This window comes from Lissotriton helveticus, chromosome 5_1 (assembly GCF_964261635.1).
Source record: "Lissotriton helveticus chromosome 5_1, aLisHel1.1, whole genome shotgun sequence".
NCBI lineage: Eukaryota > Metazoa > Chordata > Amphibia > Caudata > Salamandridae > Lissotriton > Lissotriton helveticus.
Window position 1 is genome coordinate 1,014,595,633 of NC_136065.1, and position 12,177 is coordinate 1,014,607,809.

A 12,177-nucleotide genomic window follows, 5' to 3' on the forward strand; every position below is an offset into this window, starting at 1 on the left:
TGATATGTATAAGTTTAGGTTACTAGATTCCCCAAAGTGCTGGTCCTGTCCTCATAATAATAGCGATTTCCTTCATATGTTTTTCCTTTGCCCTCTAATTAAAGCTTTTTAGTCTCAAGTTTGGTCAAAACTGAATGATATTTTATCTACTAATGTTACTTTTGATATTTCACATGTTTTTTTGGGTAGTTGTTCTTCTGTTTGGAATGTTCAAGTTATGGGGGGTAAAAAATTCATTGACTTATTTTTTGCCATTACTCTTCAAATTATTACTACCAACTGGAAAGAAAATCTCCTTCCAAGCCTGGTGGAATTTACTCTGCCATCACCACAGACTTGATCGTGCTTTGGCTAATTCTACAGCTTTGTTGACCAAAAAGGACTTGCTATGTTTGCCTTTAACTTCTTTTCTCTCTAGTTCAAACAGTTAATGTTTATATATGCATTTTCTATTGGCTTTTTATTCTCAGTAGAGTTTCACTATTACTTTTCCTCTTTCCTTCTTTATCTGACCCTTCCTTTTCTTTTTGTTCTCTCTTCTCCTCCTTTCTCTCTCCCTTCCTCTCTTTTTCCCTCCCTCTCCCTCTCTCTTTCTCTTTTCTCTTAAAATCTAAAAATGCATTTGACTTTGTATAGGTTTTATTTCCAGCTGAGGTGTGACTCTTTTTAGGTCTTTACCTTGGTGTTAATTTTTTATTCGAGAACTGACAGCTCTCATCATATAATCTGTATTGATGTTTTACTTTGTTTATTACTTCAATAAAGCTTTCTAAACTAAAAAAAGATATAATGTGGACCTCAAATAGCATATCATACGTGATGGGAAATCCAGGTTGGTAAGCTAAACATCAGGGTATATATCTACGCTACGGGGAAAAAGAAAGACAATCATAAGACCGACAATGTAGCTAACATTTAGCAGGGTTCTAAACACAGGTCTGTAAATTTATATTGAGCAACAAGCAACTAAACCAAGCATCCATCCCCACCCTCACCCCGCGGTCTTCACTCCTCCTACCCCCACAATACAAAAATTATAATAGATTAGTGTAATCGGATGGCAACCCCTTCCTAATGCTTTGTAGTCTTCATTCCATTGTTGGTGGTCATGAGATGAAACCCAGGGTCGAAACTCAGGTATTAACTCATTAAGGCCCCAAAGAGAGGTCAAATACACCACCTGTGGAACACTTAGGCAGGAGCAACAGCTTCATCTTCACTCTCACTCCCCTCAAAGTCAGCCAGGACTGCGTCCCAAGCTCTCATAAAATCTATGTGTCTCCTACCCTGACGTGCCTCTTGGAGTAATGCTATCCCTTCTCACATCGCCTGGCACAATATTTCTGTGTTCTAGCCATCCTAGCGAGGCCCCTCAGCATTTTTCTAGAGTATGGCAATTCTATGCTTAACCAGCACTGACACTAGATCGATGAATGAGGTAGTAACACAGACCTAGGAGGCAAAATCGGGATGTGGGTGTGAGGGTACGATATGTGGCCTCTGCCAAGGAGCACCACCTCGTCCAATAAAGGCTTAGCTGGGGGTAGCCCCAGAGCATATGGAGGATATCTCCTACAGCAACATGACAGAGCAGGCAATCAGGAGGAGTTGGCAGAAAATAGACACTATCAGGGGGTGTGAGATAGGACCTGGTAGGACGTATACGTGTTTTAATATGATAGAGGCATTTCAGGAAACCTTAGGTGCCACCTTCCACATTTTGGCCCAGTTTCTGTCTGTAAGGGGGGATCCCAGATCAATTTCACAACAGTCTCGTAATATCACAAGGGGAGAACAGACATCCTCATTCGATGCACAATATAATCTCAAGACAAACCGGCGAGTGTTAGACATGTTACACAGGTAGCAGCAACTATGGAGAAGCTTGGGCTTTACTCTGTGTCCACGCCAGAGCTCCTGCAGAGCCACAGTCAGGTTGCCATAGAGTAGAACTAACCCACTAGGATGTCGAACTCCTCACATAAATCAGCAAAGACCTCAACCTATTCTCTGAAAAGAATGCACCCACCGTATCTAGCCCTACTGCTTCCCAGTCCATTAACCATCTCTTCACCACACAATGCAGATCTGAGATTAACACCTGCAGGGGAATATCCTGGGAGTATGGGGATTGTACCCTAATCTGAACAAGAACCTTCATCTAGCGCACCTGAAGTACAGTGAGGTCCTGTCGATCTACCGGGGTGGCCTGTCTCAGATTGAGTATAAGGGTCCAAAGCTTCCGTCAAGCTAGGGGGTTCCAGTAGTTGCATTAATCTTGGGACCTCCCTTCGCGGAAACCAACCCATGTACCAATGCAGCTGCACTGCCAGATAGTAGGAGGAAAAATCAGGGGCATTCATACCACAGTCCCTTATTGCAACAAAGCCAGAGTGACTGGTCACCGCCCCTCATTCCTTGTGAGAACAATAGGGATGGAATCGAGATCTCAGAATGTAGCCCGCAGTATCACAGATTGGAGCACCGCAAATAACTACAATAGACATGGCAACACCACCGTTTTAGCTATGGCAATGCAGCCCTCCACAGAGAGGGGCAGGGTCTTCCAAAATACCACACTAGCATGCATAGCAGCCAATGCCATTCCTAAATTGCGTACTAGAATGTCGGGGAGGGTCTGCTAGATCCAAACCCCAAGGTAATGCACCACCGTCGGTTTCTGGCACCTGTCACCCAAGTCTGGGGACTCTTCCTTTTCACTGCGGATTGAGCACAGACTGGTTTTCCGCCAGTTTATTTAGAGGCCAGAGGCCTCGTCAAAGGCATCAAGGAAATCTCTTGCCCGTTCAGGTTCTGTGCGCATGTTGTGAAAGTAAAGCACCATATCGCCTGCATACAGTGAACTAAGGTGGGATGCTCTGTGAGTTTGATTACCAGTAGAGGACAGGCCACTGAATGCCTTACAGGATAGTGGTTCCATCCGCAATGACAAAAAGCAACGGTGAGGGCTGGCAACCTCTGCGGGTGCCACATCAAACAGCACATTGCCCCGAGATTGTGCATACGGTACGAATGTTGGTGACAGGATCAGTATATGACAAAAAGGTCCAAGAAACACAATGTGGTCCCAACCCTATCTGGAGTATGACGGCGTGGAGAAAGTCCCAATCCAGGCTATCAAACGCCTTCTTGATGTCCACAAACATTCACCCTGCCCATTCTGGCTGTCACGGACCCTCCCCCATTATTGCCAGCAGTCACCTGATATTAGGAGCCATGCACCAGCCCAATATAAACTCAGACTGGTTGATATGGATGAATCCAGGCACACTGCTAACAATCTTGTCTTCAAGATTCTTCATTGACAGGGACAGGTAGGCAGTCACATCTGAGGCAGGTTTCCCTGGTTTGAGCAGAGGTATAATAAGGGCGTCATGCATAGTGGGGGGCAGCACCTTGCTGGTCAGTGCATGTTGGTACAAGGTCATCAATCAGGGCGCAAGAATGTCAAGGTAAGCAGCATAGATTTCCACCGGGAGGCCATCAGTCTCTGGAACCTTCTCACGGGCCATGCACCAGACCTCAGCACAGATCTCCTTCTCCGTTATATTCTCCCCCAGAGCTTCTATGACCTACCTGGTCAGTTCATTAGGTGGCAAAGCAGTCAGCCATTCATTAATAATTGAGTCTTGTTGCGCCTCTCGGGCCGCATATAGGTGAGAATAATAGTTTGCAAAGGAGTGATTGATCTCTCCCTGGGTGTTCTGGTGTGCAGCATTCTGAGTTATCAGTTCTAGTAGTGGTGATCCACAGTGTGAGGGGTTAATTAACCAAGCTAATAAGGAGTTCAATTTATCCCCCTCTGTGTCATGCCACTGACCTGGCTCTTGTCCGCAGAGACAATGCTGGACTTCTATCTCTCCTAGGGTGGCATCTAATCAGGGAATTGTAACTGTGAATCAACTACTGCCACAGAAGGGAAAGGGGATTGAGACAAAATAGCAAACAGAGAGACTTGCATGCCATAGAGCTCAGCCACTGTTTTCATGGAGTCGTACGTCTGTCTCTTCTCAGTTCTGGAGAGCGTCATAGTGATATCTGCATAATGTAGAGCGTGGTGGACTGTATTGCAAATACAAGTACAGAGATTATTCAATAAATGAGTAGTTATTAAATGTTCCCTCCTGCCTTTGACATGTTTACTAACAATCACTTACACGATAATAAATCTATTGCTGCATAAACTTCCAATAATCAACTGTTACCCTTAGAGTTGCGGCAAACCCGGCAGAAGCTGTATCGTGTTTTCACATCACACACTAAGGTACACCTTGTTAGTTCAAAACGGCACAAGGTGCACTAGAGTGTGCTTTTGGATTCACAGACTACAGCACAATAAAGGATGGCACATAAGAATGTCACCGGGCGCTAATACCAAGGCCTCGGTATGTATGTTAAATAATACCCACACTGTCCTATGTTCAAGAGTTGTCCTATTTTCTGAATTTCAGCATCATAAAAACAAGTCTTTGGTTGATACGCTTTCTGTTAGTGCACTAACCTTAAGGATGGTACTTCAGAATTTACAGTCGCAACCTCCTGCCACCTCTCGTGCGTCTTAAATCAGATGTCCTACATTGGAAATCACTTCCATTGTCCCTCTTGGGACGGGCAGCCCTATTCAAAATGATGTCCCTTCGCACATTCTTATATGCGCTACAAAACACTCCACACCCGGTTGGCTCCGTGTATTTTAAAGAACTCAACTGTATTTTACACAACTTGCTGTGGGAGTGTAAACCACCTCGTATTGCAACACACAAACTCACGTTGGGGTGGTTTGACGGGGGCATCGGACTTCCAGATCTAATGAAATACTACTGGACATCACACCTCGTAGCAATCAACCAATGCATGTACAGGCGGTAGGGCGACCCAGCCTTTCAGGTCTATCGATGGCTCCTCCCGGGTGGCAGCTTTGAAGGGCCTCTCTAAGTGCGATCGCTGAAGCCTGCTCTCACTGGTCCAACTGGGTACGCGGCGCAAGTGTGGAAAGTGGCTACCAGGAGTTTGGGATGGGAGGGGAAACTCACACAGGCCACACCATTCTGGCATAGTGAGCAACTGGGCAGACATTTTAGATATCTTCAGATTAAACATGCCTTGTGTGTCATTCTTCCTAAGGGTAGTGCACTCCCCGAGTCCTCCCCGCTCAAAGACAGAATTCTGGATGGCGGCCTACCAGAGAAAGCCAGATCACTTATCTACAAAAAGCTGATCAATAACATGACAGATCCCCTAATTCGTTTGAGGGCTAAATGGGACCATGATGTGGCGGGATTGGATGACGAGGAGTGGTTGGCCGCGGTGGCCTCCCCTAGGGAGGTGGCCATCTTCTCCAGACTCTGCCTAGTGCAGTTAAAGCTTCTCCATAGATCCTACCTGTCTGGGCCCTTGATGGTTAGCATGGGATATAGTTCTGATGGTGGCTGTGTGAGACAATGTGGGCTGGAGGGCACCTTTATCCACACCCTTTGGGAGTGCACAGTTATCCAGAGGTACTGTGAGGCAGTGGTGCACCTGAGGGAGGAGGTGTTGGGACAACAGATTGATTGTAATATTAAACTGGCCCTCCGGAATGTATGTGACCCTACTGACCTGAACTCCAGGGAGCACACATTGGTCACCTTGGGGTTGATGGTGGCAAAAAGAAACATCGCAAGAGTGTGGAGGGCCCAGAGCCCACCGAGTATAGCAGAATGGAGTAGAGATATGGACTGGTGTATGGTCACCGAAAAATCCATATACGAAGCCAGGGGGTGCCCGAATAAATGGACGCAAATATGGGGGTAGAGGAATGTCCACAGGGGAGAGATATGTGAACCTCCAAGATCAGAAGAGAATATTCTCAGTGGGATCAGAATAGGTCCAGTTGGAAATTGTCATTTTGTTTGGAGATGATCATGCTTTAAAGTATTACTTACATAGTGTACCAATGTATTGCCAATCTGTATATAAGTCAATCACGCATGTGTCAAGCCTTGTTTTCAATAAAAAGAGTTAATAAAAAAATTAAAAAAGGATGGTACTTAACCATGTGTTCTTCTTTTATGTGCCTTATTGCAGGGATGGTGTTTGCTGTGTCCCTGGATTTCCAAGGGAGATGTTCGCAGCATCGGAGATTCACAGGTGAGCTGCAATGCAGAAGAAGCTCAGCTAGTTCATGGAAATGTTCAGGTGAGTGGGATACCTGAAGAGGATCCACCCTCTTCAACCAGTGGGTAAGCAAAGCACTGCCTCATGGTTTGAGTACAGTATAAATACTGTTCCCAAATCCTGATGAGTCAGCCCAAATATTCACATACCCATGGGCCTATGAGTCAAGCCAGATATCCCAATAGTCATGATGAGTCAGCCTGAATGCCCTGGGGGATGTTACTGTTCATACTTTGATGTTTCATGACTCAGCTGCCTAGGGCCCTGTAGGATAATATCCATGCCAATAACGTTGTTAAACCTATGGGGCAATAAGTCCCATGAGCAGCCAGGGAGGCTTTGAGATGTGTACTTGATCCTGCAAGCTCCACACACACAAGGTACAGGAGGAGTGAGAATACAAGGAACTCAGGGTCATGACACTCTGAGTGTGCCCTAACAACATATGCTTTGTGAAACAGAGGTGTTCCACATGTTCTGCTACTCTCTCTTTTGCATCTATTTATTATTGGCGAAAGTGCTCCAAGTCCAACAGGGTTCGCTCTTGACCTATAATATCCAGTGATAAAGTCCTCTGGACCCCTGCAGATTCCGGCATGGTCACCAAATAACCACTTTAAAGGCCTCCCATTCCACAAACAGAGGGGAAGAGGAACCAGTGCTCTGAATACCCTCCTGAACAGTTTCATGAAACATAGGGTCTTCTAGGCTCTCTGCCTCAATGTGCAGTCGGGTATGCAGTTGTGCGTTCCACTTCATTGTATTGTTAATAACAAGGTATTATGATCGGAGATGGTGCAGGCTAAGTATTTAACGGATGAAATGGTCCCAGGATGTCAGGAGAACATAAGAAGGTATCAAGTCACACATGTAGTGCGTGCATGACCAAGTGAAAGGAGTAATCTCGATCCGGGGGTGGCAATGATACCAGCCATCACCCAAGCCCCAGTGCCGCTGCCAAGTTGCGAATATATGGGCCATATGAACAGTAGGGGAGTCTCAGAGACGAGGGTGAGAGCAGTCCAAATCAGGGTTGACAGCAAAGTTGAGACCCCCCCCCAACACTAAGCGACTGAGGTAACAAAGGTGCTAGCACTCAGGACAATTTGTCCAAGAACAAAGATTGATCAACATTAGGAGCGTAAACATTAATGAAGGAGACATCTTGCCCGTCTAATCGGCCCTTCAAAACAGAGCAACACCCCTCCACATCAATCGTTTCACTTGTAAGCTGAAACGGGACACCTGGTTTCACCCATATTAAGGTTCCCTGAGCAAAGGCTGAGTATGTGGAATATACTCTGTGCCCACTCATCTCTTACATAGGGTAGCCCCCTCACTAGCATTCAACAGAGTGTCCTGCAGGAATGCCAGATGGACACCCCTTTGTTTCAGGTATGTTCACATCTTATGTAGTTTAACCATACTGTGGAGGCCCTGGATGTTCCTGGAGAAGAATTTAAAAGTGTCCTCTTCACCTCATCAAACAATACTAGAGCCCAAAACCAGTCCGCAGGATATATGCATATCTGGAGAGGGGCACGTAGCCATGCCTAGAAAATGGAGATAGAAGAGCAGCTGGCTGCAGGACCACAGGTAAACCCAACAAACAGTAAAACATTCAAACACCCCCCCACCCCCCAAGGACAGTAATGCTACAACCCCTATCCAAATTAAATACTAAAACTAAAAACTCATTGGATCAGAAATACACCCACAGTCTAAGCAGAGGGGTGGTGGAATTAAGACACATTCCCCTCGAAAGGAAAAGGGACTACCAACAGGTTACCCCCAACCATGACCATGTACTAAATAAAAGGAAAAGACACCCCCAGGGCTCCCAGTAAGAGAGGAAAGAATGCCCAAGCTTTTAATGCGGAAATGGCGAGTCTCCGCTCCTCGCTGGTGAAGTGAGCTCGCCAGTGACCAGTATTTATAGTCTGAGCTAGTTGGGGGCCGGGCCAGCACTTTATGGGCGCTCTCCAGAGAGAAGAAGAAAGACCAGCCCTCAGGTACCACTTTCTTTCGCAACCATGTTACAAGAATGGCTACCATGTCTGTGCCCTCCAACTTCTCAGGCATACCGACCACCCAGATATTGTTCTTGAGGACCATCTGCACGGGTCTCAACAACATGAACTTGGTCGACCCCCTCCTCCAACTGAGTCTTTAGCTCTTTAGTCATAGGGACTTGTTCCTGCAAAGTAAGTGCTATAGCAGCAATGTGTTCCCCCAGTTTGCGTTGGTCAGCCCTCAGGAGGCAGAGGTCCACTACCACCTGTCTATTCAAGGTTTTTTTTTAGAGTCCTAAAATGGCTATAAGAATAGACTCCAAATTGGCCTGCGAAAGCAATACTGAATCTGAGTGTATGCAAGACTCTTCGCCTCACACAAGACAACAGGAGATTTTTCAGGACCTTGTCCTTGGGGTTCCTTCTCATGGCCAGGGGGCAGCATGGTGTTGTGAGGAAGGAGGGGGGAACAACATAAACCAATGTCAGTCACCCACTGCCAGGGAGGTCCGGGATGGGTAAATACCTGTACAGCATGTACTCTTCCAGGCACTGGGTCGTGGAGAGGGAGGTGAGCTGAGGGGACCATAAAGCGGAGAACAGAATAGGCGAGGAGAGCCGCCAACCCAATGACTCAGTGGGCCCCCATCAGTAGCCACGCTAGAGGACCGTAGGCAGCACCTCACAGCTTCAGTGAATTATGGAGGGTCCTCCCCTCCATCACAGTCGTATCCCTTGCAGTGTGAGTAGGCAAGCAAAGGAATCCCCCAAGGCAGGGCCTGAGGTTCCCCGTAACCAGCACTAACCACTATGCAGCATCCGGCAGCCATTCATTTGAGAACCCTCAGTTGCCGTAGGTAGCTGTGGCCACCCAGAGCACCCCACCATTGCAGGTCTAAGCATAAGGGTGTGTCCCCCCATCCCACCGCTACAGTTCAAGTGTCTTTGGCTCAGACAAGAAAAACTCAGGGGACCTCCAGGGCAGTGCAAGCACCCAGTAGGCAGTAGTGAAGCTTAGCTATTATTTTTAAAGAACTATTTCCTCGGGCCCTCCTGAGTTGGCACTCTCCAATGTCTCTCATCAAGGGGACCGAATGTAGCAAATGGAGTAAAGGTGGTATCCCTCACAAATATGTGTAAAGTACACAACGGTGCAAGCAAACATTATTTAAAGGTAATAATCTACCAGTATGGCAGGAGGTCTGTACTCACAGTACAGGCAGTCGGCCGCAATCGACTGTCCCCATGGGCCCACACAGGGCACATCTTAGTTCCGAAGTGGCAGCTTGAAGGCTCCAATCATCTGACAGGGTCCCCAGCAGGACTTAGCAAACCCAATCACCAGAGGGGTCTCAGGTGAGCTCCGGCGCCTCAGGATAATCAGGCTATGGTCATCCAGTAGAGCCCCCCAGTGTGATAGAACAGCTCCGATCAGCAACAGGGTCTTGGGTGGGTACCAATGGCCTCCAGCGACTTAGGCCTCTCTGAAGGAGCAGGTTATGTACCGGGAACCCCCATCTTGAGTGAGGCATCACCCAGCTCACTCAGCAGAGGAGCGACCAGTGGACCTGGGCGGCCCCCAGTATCACTCCACCATGGTAAGGGGGTCTTTGAGGCAATAAGGTGCTTGCATGCGCCTCACTCCCAGAAATTGCAGTGTCTGTACGCCCACCCCCTCTCAGCTTGGCAGGGCTCCCAATCATCAGGCGGCGCCCAAACCAAACTCACCAGCTCTAGCTATCAGCGGGGCCCGCAGGTGGACCCTCATGCTCTCAGGTGCCGTGCCCTGTGCCAAGTAGGAGAATGGCTCCTATTGGAGCTTAACAGAGGTAAGCCACCATCTTAGTTGTGTTGGATAGTGGCCCGATTGGCGAAGAAGCTGTGAATGGGTAATAAAAGGAAGGTAACCAGGTATAGATTCTGGTGCACCACTAGATGTAGGTCAAGTAAAGAGAGAATCAGTTGCCGAGTGCTCGAAGGAAGAGGGATAGGTTACCACTCTATCCCGCAAAAACCCAAAATACAATTCTGAGTATGACAATTTATCAACAAGTTTTTTCCTGAGCTCTACAACAATATAAATTCAGTATACGTATACTCTAGTCAATCAGGGCCAATGTATAAGTGCAGAAGTAACATTCAAATTTTCTTCAAAGAGATCATACAGTTCATGAAAGTAAATTGTCCACTGCAAAACACAAAATCCAAATATTCAGTTTGTAGAGTAAATCCAAAGTGTTTTAATGGTTGTCCTCCAAAATACTTCTTTGGCAGCCTACACGTGTTTCGTCATATGCTATATACATGCATCAATGACTTCATCAGGGCTGCAACCCAGAAAAATAAAATAAATATCAGTATGTTTCTCATATAATTCACAAATTGTGTCACCTTCACCACTAAAGTTTAAGCAAAAAGGAGAGAACTGAGAAAGGGTTCAGTCACCCTCTGTGTAGATTAGTTAATGAGCTCATAGAGTTAATAAAGTTTTATGCGTTCAACACCAGAAAGAAAAGTATCAACTGTGCATCTGAAAATCCAAAGTACCAGTCAAAGAAAAATATATGTCTATACAGTTGAGTTTTACCTCAAATGAAAATTATATCATATCCTTCCATAAGGGTGTAATCGTCTATGAAGAAAATTTGAATGTTACTTTTGCACTTATACATTGGCCCTGATTGACTAGAGTATCCGTATACTGAATTTATATTGTTGTAGAGCTCAGGAAGAAACTTGTTGATAAGCTGTGAATGTGCTCCGGAAATTTCAATTTGGGCCCCACACTGGCAGGAGGGGGTCCCTCATCATCCTAAGTAGCGGTATCAGGATGGGGTCCGACGTAGAATTCCTACTGGGAGTACTCACAGGCCACGTCTCCCTCCATCGGCAGTTGGCCATGCCCCAAAGGCATCCTTTGTTGTAAGATCACGATCCTTTAAAAAAATCTTCTAATGGTATCCATTTTACAGTCCATGCCTATACTAATACAGCATGATTTCCAATGTGGATTGCAATTTAGGCTGATTAGCTTTAAATGTAAGCGATTCCATATGGAGAACATTTGAGTATGATAACTGGAGACCGCACCACTTAAAAAAATATTTGGAAACAGCTGCAAATAGGATTATAGGATTCGATCAGTAGGCCGCGGCTGGAACCGTGTCCCAGTGCATTTATTCTCAACCGCTGGAGATGAACCAAAAAGAGAGGAAGGTCATTCTGCTAACAGACTCCCAGGGCATGAAAGGCAAGAAGAACACAGGGAAAAGCATCGAAATAAAACAACAGCAATTAGAAGGGATCCCGCTATCGCAAAAACAAAGAAAGCCACAAGGGATTTTTGAATATTTTGCAAAATGTGTTAATTGGTGAGCCCCATTAAAGACCTGTGACAAAAACTATAAACATACAGTAGAATGATATGCACACTGTTCTGCACTCTATTTTCAAGTACCGTGAGATACAGAGAAGATGCACATTTGTGTTTTGTAGATGTAGATAATGCGAAAAGTAGTTGTTACCTAGCCTACAGGTAGCCCCTCAATCCGACCGCCTTCACTATCCACGACTTTTTGGTCAAAATCGCTTTTCTTGCAGGTGATTTTGTGCACATACTTACAATGTTAGGTTAAACGGAGTCCTGGAACCCCAGTCCTCTGTACTTGCATGTAACTGTCATTGCTATTAATCGTCAAAGGTTGAGCGGAGGTGGGTTGAATTCCTGCAGTGGGGTAACAGTGCCCATGGGAACGTTAAAATAGGCCATGAGTGGAAATCAAACAGGATCCTCAAAGCATGGTCATTAATCCTACGACAGCCATGGGCCTGGTTAGAAATTCCACCTGCTTCTGTGCGCCAGATGTATTCCACCCTACGTGTCTTTCAATAAGGAGAGATAAAAAAGCTTTGCATGTTCATGTTTAGATAGGTTTTTTAGATAATAGCATTCGTGATCATTCCACTAAATAGGACATTTTATTTAGGA

At 46.0% G+C, this 12,177-nt stretch overlaps 1 long non-coding RNA gene across 1 annotated transcript in view; it reads left to right on the forward strand.

Moving 5' to 3' along the window:
• Positions 1–12,177, forward strand: part of LOC144755050 (uncharacterized) — a 636,540-nt gene that overhangs the window by 461,374 nt on the left and 162,989 nt on the right. Inside the window, exon 2 of the long non-coding RNA XR_013594835.1 lies at positions 6,088–6,198. This is a non-coding gene — a long non-coding RNA (uncharacterized LOC144755050). The remainder of the gene's footprint in view (positions 1–6,087; positions 6,199–12,177) is intronic.